Raw genomic sequence first — 8,860 nt, 5'->3', positions numbered from 1 at the left:
AAATAACTCTATATAATAGAGTTATCACTATACTTAATTCTTTTCCTTTTATTTAAAATGATGTTTTTTTATCTTTGGGATCCATAATACCCTAAACCCTAACCCATAATTCAACAAAAATATCTTAAACTTAACTTTAGTTGTAAGTTCAACCCCTAAACTCGAACCCTCTTGGACTGTCTTAAGCAATGGCAGCATCTTCTCACACACCAAATGTCAGTGAGAATGGTGACGAATTAAGCGTGATGATGAATACTCGGCTTTATTCTCAAAGAAGAAATGGAAACTAACTCTTGAACTGCTTGCCACATTGATCGGTTTTTCCATTGAACCAAGTAATGCTCTGTCCTTGTCCTCATGGTTTAAGAACAACGCACATGCTGCTAGGTATAGGGTAATAGAGAATGCCATCATATCATGCAAGAAAGTGGTAGATTGGGAAAGCTTTAATGAATACATAGACCTTGAGCATGACCTAAAGACGTTTTTTGACATGGGAAAACTTAAGGGTCTAAGCACCTTTCCAAATATGAATTATAGCTTGACTCTTATTAGGAAATTTTACTTCAGCATACGTTGGAGTGAAAATGAATTTGAAAATCCAAGTAATTTTAATCCATATGTTTTAAACGTGTTTTTAGAAGGAATAGAGTTTATAGTGTTTGACTTCGATATTGGGATGCTCCTGAAAGTAGAGTACAAAGAGGGACAATCAAGACTTCTCCCATTTTATGAATTATCTAGCATGTGGGCCAATGTGACAAGAAGAACAGAACCACATATTACAAATTCATGTTCTGCTCATCATTTGCATTTTGCAACAGCTAGGCTAGTACATAATTTTCTACTGTCCATATCACAGGGAAGGATTTGTCGTTTAAGACATGCTAGCATTGAGGACTTGTGGATGATGGAATCAATTGGAACCTAGTTGGGTGTGAATATTGGGCAATATACGATCATCAAAATGAAAGGAGACACTTTACGGGATGAGACAACTTTACCATAAGGAAACATCATATTGGCTCTAGTTATGAAGAAAGGGATATGGAGTCATAAATATCTAGTTGATTGGACCATTCGCAGGCCTTGTAATCTCTTTATTGGATGGCTCTTGAAAAAGGGATATAAGATAAGTGTTGATGAGTCATTTAACTTTGTGGAAGGTAGCCCAGTTGATCCTGCTCATGATACTCCATCTAGCGGTCCATCTAGAGTTATTCCAGATCCTGTTTCGAAATATGCTTTTGACGATTGATGAGAAACTCAATAACTAAACTGATAGAATGCAGACATTGGAATTGAGGATACAGAATGTTAATAATCTTTTAATGCAAAGAACAAATACAGCTGATTGGGTAATAGAAACGCGGTTGAAAAAAAAAGATAGAGATGAGTTTTTTCAACATGAATCTCAAAGAAAAAGAAAGTCAGTTGTCATTGATTTTGGCTGAGTCAAGTATAGCAGGTGAAGATTCACATTTTTGTGAGTTGGGATGAACGAATCATTAACTAGATTAGGGATACTGTAATTTGTTTGCTAAACAATTTGTGGTATATTGGTTTTTTTATTTGCTCAGCATGTGGTTTAACTTTCATGTGTTTACTCATACTTTTGGTTGAGGGTTAAGGTATTCAATAGGATATTATGTTATGATGGTGCTTGGGGTTAGGTTATGGTTTACGCTGCTTCAAAGAACATGACACACAATAAGTGAGTCACACAATACCATATCAAAAAGTTACTTGATTCCATATCAACTAGTCATGTAATTCCAGAACAAATAGTCATGTGATTCCATAATAACTAGTAATGTTATTCCATATTTACTACTCATGCGATTCAATATCAACTAGTCACGCAATTCTAAATCAAATAGTCACGCGATTCCATCTTAACGGTTTACGCGATTCCATCTTAACGGTTTACGCGATTCCATATTTACTATTCACGTAATTCAATATCAACTAGTCATGCAATTCCAAATCGATTAGTCACGCGATTCTATATTTACTAGTCACGTAATTCCGTATTTACTAGTCGCGTGATTCCATATCAAATACTCATGCTATTCAATATTAACTAGTCACGCAATTTCATACACACCATTCACGCAATTCATATATCAAGGTATGACTATACACCATTCACGTAATGCCCTCGCGATATCGACTAGAGCGGGCATTGCATTACATGCCTATATCACGCAATGTAATTAAACATGTCATATAGGCTACAAAGTCAAGAGGTTAGTATATGCAAACTCATGAACTTTGGCATGTAAATTGCTAAAAATACTAACAAAATTTAAGATATGAATAAGAAAAAAACAATGTTGTTATTGGACCCATATGCTTATTACATCAATGAATACCAAACTACTCTGATTGCCTTTCCCTTCATTGAATGATGCAAAAAAGAAAAATTTGTAAACAATACAACAAAGAATAATTTGGATATGATACACAACAATGTTATTTTACATATTAGGAAAAAGAATTAACAAATTAAAAAAATTAACAAGTCACACTATTTGCAAAAATCTCAAGGGTAAAACTATTTTGAAGGCCGTCTATGGCATTTGCCTTCAGGGTATGATCCTCTGAACCGATCAACTACTGCAACAAAGCGATAACCTAATCCTCACAACTGAGCGAATCTTGCTATGTTAGGGTTTTTACATTTAACTTAAACCTTATTAGCATCAAAGATCACTTTTGAAGACTTGAGCTGAGAAAGTACTCAGCCTGGTGGCATATAATGGGAAATAATATTGTTAGTGGACTCATCTACTTATCACTCAAGTTGGACTTCATTGCATCTGTCCGATTGTATGACAAGTCGACTAACGTCATACTCCATTTTAGTAAGTTGATGTGCACTACCACCCAGTGGCCATCGAAAAAGCACGGTACGAGAATTAAGTCAACCTCGTGCCATGGCAAAACCCCACGGAACACTCTAACCCCTCGCATATTTAAGCACATGTTCTGGCAATATAGCTTTTGTTGCCTTGAATGTCTTATAGGTTAAGAGAGGCTTCATTTCTTTGCTCAGACCCAGCAAAATAAGCTACCAATTACATTATGCACAATAGTTAGATGCCATTAACTAATACACACCTCATACATTTGAATAATTACAACTCATTAAAATATACTTACATAGAAGTAGCTATCAGCAATGCATATTCTCTACTTGTAGAGTTGTGGATGGTGCTCGCACGTCTGCTTACACATGATGCTGATGCAGGCGTCAATATGTTGGTTGTCTAACAACTCATTTGGCATCTCCAATCATAAAAAAAAATTAGGGCTCTCTTGCTTTTCAATGCCAAGAATGTTACCCCTGTAAATATATAATACCTATGTCAAAAGGTTTATGGAATCAATACGTTAAAACCGTTAAGCCTAATATCGTGTAGTATTATCATTTCACCTGGCTTGCTTTTTTTTCATGGACTCATATCTTTCTTTAAATCATTTTTCCCTCTGCATTGGACTAATAGTGGGTTAACGTATGGGCTTCGAAGGTATTTGTTAGCAAAGATCACACATGCATCTTCGACCTGAGGTGGAGGTGAAGCCTCAGAAAAAGGTGTGATGTCACCATGCTGGGGGACCTCTGGTGGAGTTAGGACATGAGTAGGACATGAGGCAATTGTAATTAGACTACTTGTAGGATAAGGTGCCTATTCAACCTAAGGTGGAGGTGGAGCCTTAGGAGAAGGTGTGCGCTGACAATGCTAGAGGGCTTCCGGTGGAGATAGGATAAGGGCAGGATGTGTGAAAGTTGCAGTTAGACTACTTGCAGGATGACCTTCGATTGGGGTAGCGAGAGGTTTGCTTGGAGTTGATGCAATTGATTGATTTATGCCACCTGCCTCGTCAAGATCAGCCCCAATACCACTCTTTGTTGAGCATATCATCCTTTTCACCCATCAATTAACTTTAAATAGTGGAAAAAATCAAACGCATTAGAACAATGTATACATCATTCATGTTATAACTCATGCAATGAAAAAAAAGATAAAATCTCATACCTTATAACGGTCGATTAGTCAATCAAAAATCTGATCTTTCAGCCCTTGTAGTGACTACTGATATCTAGATACAATGACTGTATCTACAGCTACATCGCTTGCTGGATCTCTAACTGCATTGCCCACGGGATCTCCAATTGCATTGCATGCATATGCATTTACAGGTCTCGCTCAACCTCTGTCCTCAATGACTACATCAGCATTTACATGTCCATCTGTTTCTCTATCTGCATTAACTGTAAGTCCTTCTTCCATTGTGTCTGCATCTGTTGCATTTCTCGCATAAAGCTCGAAGTCATTTGAGGACTCAGTGGCAGGTTACACTCTTGAGCATGAAGTGCAGCAGCAGAAGTAGAAGGAAGAGCAACATGAGGAGTCATGACAATTGTAGTAGAAAGAGAAGCATGAGGAGCAGTAGGAAGAGTAGTGGGAGAAGCAGCATGAAGGGCCTCATCAGTAGTGAACTAGGAATGGAACTCCTCATCTGTGGTGCGTCTTCACTGAATGCCTCGTCTTACCATACTTTTCTATTTATGGTTCATTATTTTCCCCTTTTGTTAGGGACTGAAATCTAATCGACCCTCCAACTTTCATAATGGAACGTATTGCTGCCCCTTGGAGATATTGACTTCAATGTTGACCTAATATGCAGTTAACATCTCTTTCGTAGTTGGCTCCAAGGTGTCGAGTACGCATAACTGCACCAAAACATACATTGTCATTAGGTTTAACCCTCGCTACCCTATGACAAAAAAATAAAATTAAATAATATGAAAAATATGGTTTCTTTATTCTTCTTGCCTTCTTTCTCCAAACGTGTAATATTAACATGGAAGCCTATAGGCCTCTCATCACACTACCATTCCAGTATTCTTCACTAAACCTGTCCACATTGGCGCTGTTTCCCAAACAAGTTTTGGATATCAGGAATTGCTTCCAATGCTCAAAATTGCACATCAATTGTGAAACATGTTTTAGTCACCACATAAAATCCTATGCAAAAAGAATAATGATAAACCTTAGGGTATGGCACACTACTTGAAATGCCCATATAAATCAATTGAGGTGGTAGTGTTTTTTCTCTACTACTCCCTGTGACACCCCGTACCCTTGTATAAGAGCCAATACGATCTTATAGATGAGACGGATGGTTGATGGACGTAAATTGAAATGCGAAAGAGCAGTGATAGGAGAAAGAAATATTTTAGAATAAAATATTTTGTACGCAAGAAAATGATAATTAAATAATAATATTTTATCAAGGATGAATTATCAAGTTCAAAAGGGTTATTTGCAGGTGAACCGGGACAAAGTGAGACACTTTGAGACCCGAGGAGTTAAGTGAAAATTTTTAGAATAAAATAATTTTAAAATATTAATATTTTATCTGTGGTTGAAATTAGTCATGAAGAAGAAGTATATGACTAATCTAAGTGCGGAGAAGAAGTAAGAATAATGATAAACCTTAGGGTATGGCACACTACTTGAAATGCCCATATAAATCAATTGAGGTGGTAGCGTTTTTTCTCTACTACTCCCTGTAACACCCTGTACCCTCGTATAAGAGCCAATACGATCTTATCGATGAGATGGATGCTTGATGGACATAAATTGAAGTGTGAAAGAGCAGTGATAGGGGAAAGAAATATTTTGAAATAAAATATTTCGTACGCGAGAAAATGACAATTAAATAATAATATTTTATCAAGGATGAATTATCAAGTTCAAAAGGGTGATTTGCAAGTGAACCGGGACAAAGTGAGACACTTTGGGACCCGAGGAGTTAAGTGAAAAAGTTTAGAATAAAATAATATTTTATAAATGAAATAATTTTAAAATATTAATATTTTATATGTGGTTGAAATTAGTCATGAAGAAAAAGTATATGACTAATCTAAGTGGGGAGAAGAAGTAAGAATGAATTTTGAAGAAAAAGGACATAAGCAGGGCCCACGTGCCTTTATTAAATAAAAGATGAGCGGGTAAATAATATTTAAATATTGTGGTGACATTTTGGTACAATGCAGATTTGACATTTTATTTGCATACGTGTAAGGGAAGAAAGATAGAAGGAAATTGAAATTTAAAAGAAATGATTGAAGGACCAAAGAGCAAGAACGAAAAGTTGGTGGGACAAATGGTAAATAATGAAAAGTTAGCGACTTGTGTGCAATTATAATATTTGAGGCTAAGAGGACATTAATTAACCAAAGGAAGTTAGATTATGTTAGGTAATAAGGTGTGCATGTAAAATACACTATTACATGCAAATGATGGCATGCAAAAAGGAAGAAGTTAGTGATGAACATGTAGGGCCCCCATGATGTGAAGTAAAAAGGAATGATAGGTTTTAACTTGTTTGCATGTAAAGGGATTGGTGCATTAACTGGTCAAATGAAGAAAGGGAGACATAGATACATGTGTCTTGAGTGGTTTGAAGAATGACTTAATAAAATATTAAATAAAGTTTGTGCATGAAAGGTGATTGGAGGAATAAGATGGTGAATGAAATAAATAATAAAATGAGATTAAAGGGAGAGTATAGTTAGGATAGATATTGGACCGATGAACAAGGGAGGAAAATGGTGCATGAAACACCTTTGGATGGCAAGGTGGCCAAATAAAATAAAAGGATTAGGGATGCATGAATTTTGATTGGTTTTTGAGGGTGGCCAAATAAAAACAAAGGAAAAATTTGTGCATGAAATGTGATTGGCCCAATGGGTGGCTATATAAAGGTTAAGTTTCAAGAGTGAAAGAGAAGGGTTAAGAGGATTGTGGGGAGATTTGAGGGGCTGGTTATTAGAGAAGAAAAGAGAGGGAAAGAAGTTTGAAAGGAATTCACTCGAGAGGAAGAAATAAAGAGAAGAAAAAGGGGGAAAGGAAGAAAAGGCTCGATTTGCACTAGATCAAGAGAAACCATGAGCTTTCCTCCTTTATTTTGTAGCCTTGTGCTATCCTAGCAACCAAGGAGTCTCCAACACTCAAGAGAGAAGCCAAGGAGTGTAGATGGAGGTGTAGAGCATGGTTTTGTGATTCAAGCAAAGAAAGGTAAGGATTTTGATTTTTAGTTTGATTAATCCTTGCAAATGGGTTGATGACTAAGGGAGATGTCTTGTGGCAGCAAAGATTGGCTTGATTGGAGGAAGTTTGGTGACATGCGAGCCATTCAAAACCGTGGGTGCATGGTGGATGCCAAGTGAAAGGAAAGTGGTAAGCTTAACAATTTGTTTTGAGGCCTACGGTTAGTTGAATATTGTGACGAAATGATTGTGTAAAATGTGGGCAGCTTGGTGGGTGGAAGTTTGGAAAAACATTGAGGTTGCATGCAAGGTCTAAATGATCACAAAGGTAAGGCATGAAATATGAAATGCTGGTAAGATGTCTTGAGTATGATTTGGAAACAATTATGCTCATTGAGAGTTAAAAATGAAATGAATGAAAATGGCGGATATGTTTTATTGTGAAAAGTTTTAAAATGTTGAGAATGTTGATATATAATGAATGGAAATTGATGTCATGATTAGTGGTGGTGTGTTAAAAGTGAAAATGGTTGTTGAAAGAATCTAACATGCATGAGTTAGTTAGAAGTATTGAGTTTGCTTGATAGGTTATTCGGAAGAATAAGGAAAAATAATGTGAATGGTGAATTGAGAAATAAAGCAATGAAAGTAGATAGATAATCATGCATGTGAACTCACAAATAATTGAGTAAATTGGGAATGATTATTGCTACCATATACGTATACATATATATATATATATGGTTAATGTTATGAAAATATAAGATGGATTTTGATAAAAATTGCTTAAAACGGTTGAAATAGGCACTTAATGATATAATCAAGTTGCCAGTACTTGTAACGTAAAGAATTATGCAAGTAAGAGATATGAATTCCATTAGTAAAAGTGTGTCAAAATGTATATGAAAGTGTTAGGATTAAGTGGGAAAGAAAGAGGTTCTAGCATAATGCAAGCTATAAAAATGATGATGAATGTATGACTAAGAAAGGAAAATGAGAATGATCAATACTAAGTACATTAAGCTTGGTTTATTGCTAGAGAGTGTGCAAACGGAAAAAGATTGGCATAGTTATTAACCAAAAGAGGAAGCGTAGCCAGATAAGTGACGAAGTGATATCCCACCATTATGAGGTGAGTATGGGGTGCCTATTTTGGAAATCTTCATGTTATATATATTGATTTACATTAGTAAACACTGATGGTTTTCTTAAGTGCAATTGTGGATAGTATGGGTTGTTAGCCTTGTTAGGTAATTTTAAAATAAATTAACAACGATATATATATTGCTATTGTGGAAAGCATGAGTTGGTAAAAACCATAGGAAGTTTGTGGATGCAAACTATTTTGAAAGTAGATTTGGTTATATCTATAGATAAGCTATATATGTAAAGAGTTTTAGAAATCGGGAAAAAAGCCTTTACGATGTTTGCATCAAAATCCATGCCTTGTATTTTTATGTGATATGCATAGCTAAAAGCATTTGTTAAATGATTTAAAATGCAAATTTTGAGCTTCCAGTTTTATTTCGATCTTTGTACAAGTGATTACCATGCCATTTAATTGAAAAGTAATTTCAAAGGGGTTATCGAACCTTGATTTCAAATGATTAAAAGGAAAAGCCTTGGAAAACCCAATTTGGTTTTTCAAAATGGTTTTGATAAACCAAGAGCGTCGAGAGTAGGCTGGCTGTCACTTCGATTAAGTGTGACCCTTGTGCATAGGTGACCTCTAGCTAGAGAACCTTTGGATCACTGACGGGCTGTTAGACATGGCTGGGGCCATGGTCTGTGATA

The sequence above is a fragment of the Theobroma umbraticum genome, unplaced genomic scaffold, assembly GCF_002168275.2.
Source record: "Theobroma umbraticum cultivar Fairchild unplaced genomic scaffold, ASM216827v3 scaffold_89.0, whole genome shotgun sequence".
NCBI classification, from domain to species: domain Eukaryota; kingdom Viridiplantae; phylum Streptophyta; class Magnoliopsida; order Malvales; family Malvaceae; genus Theobroma; species Theobroma umbraticum.
This window is presented reverse-complemented; position numbering follows the sequence as displayed.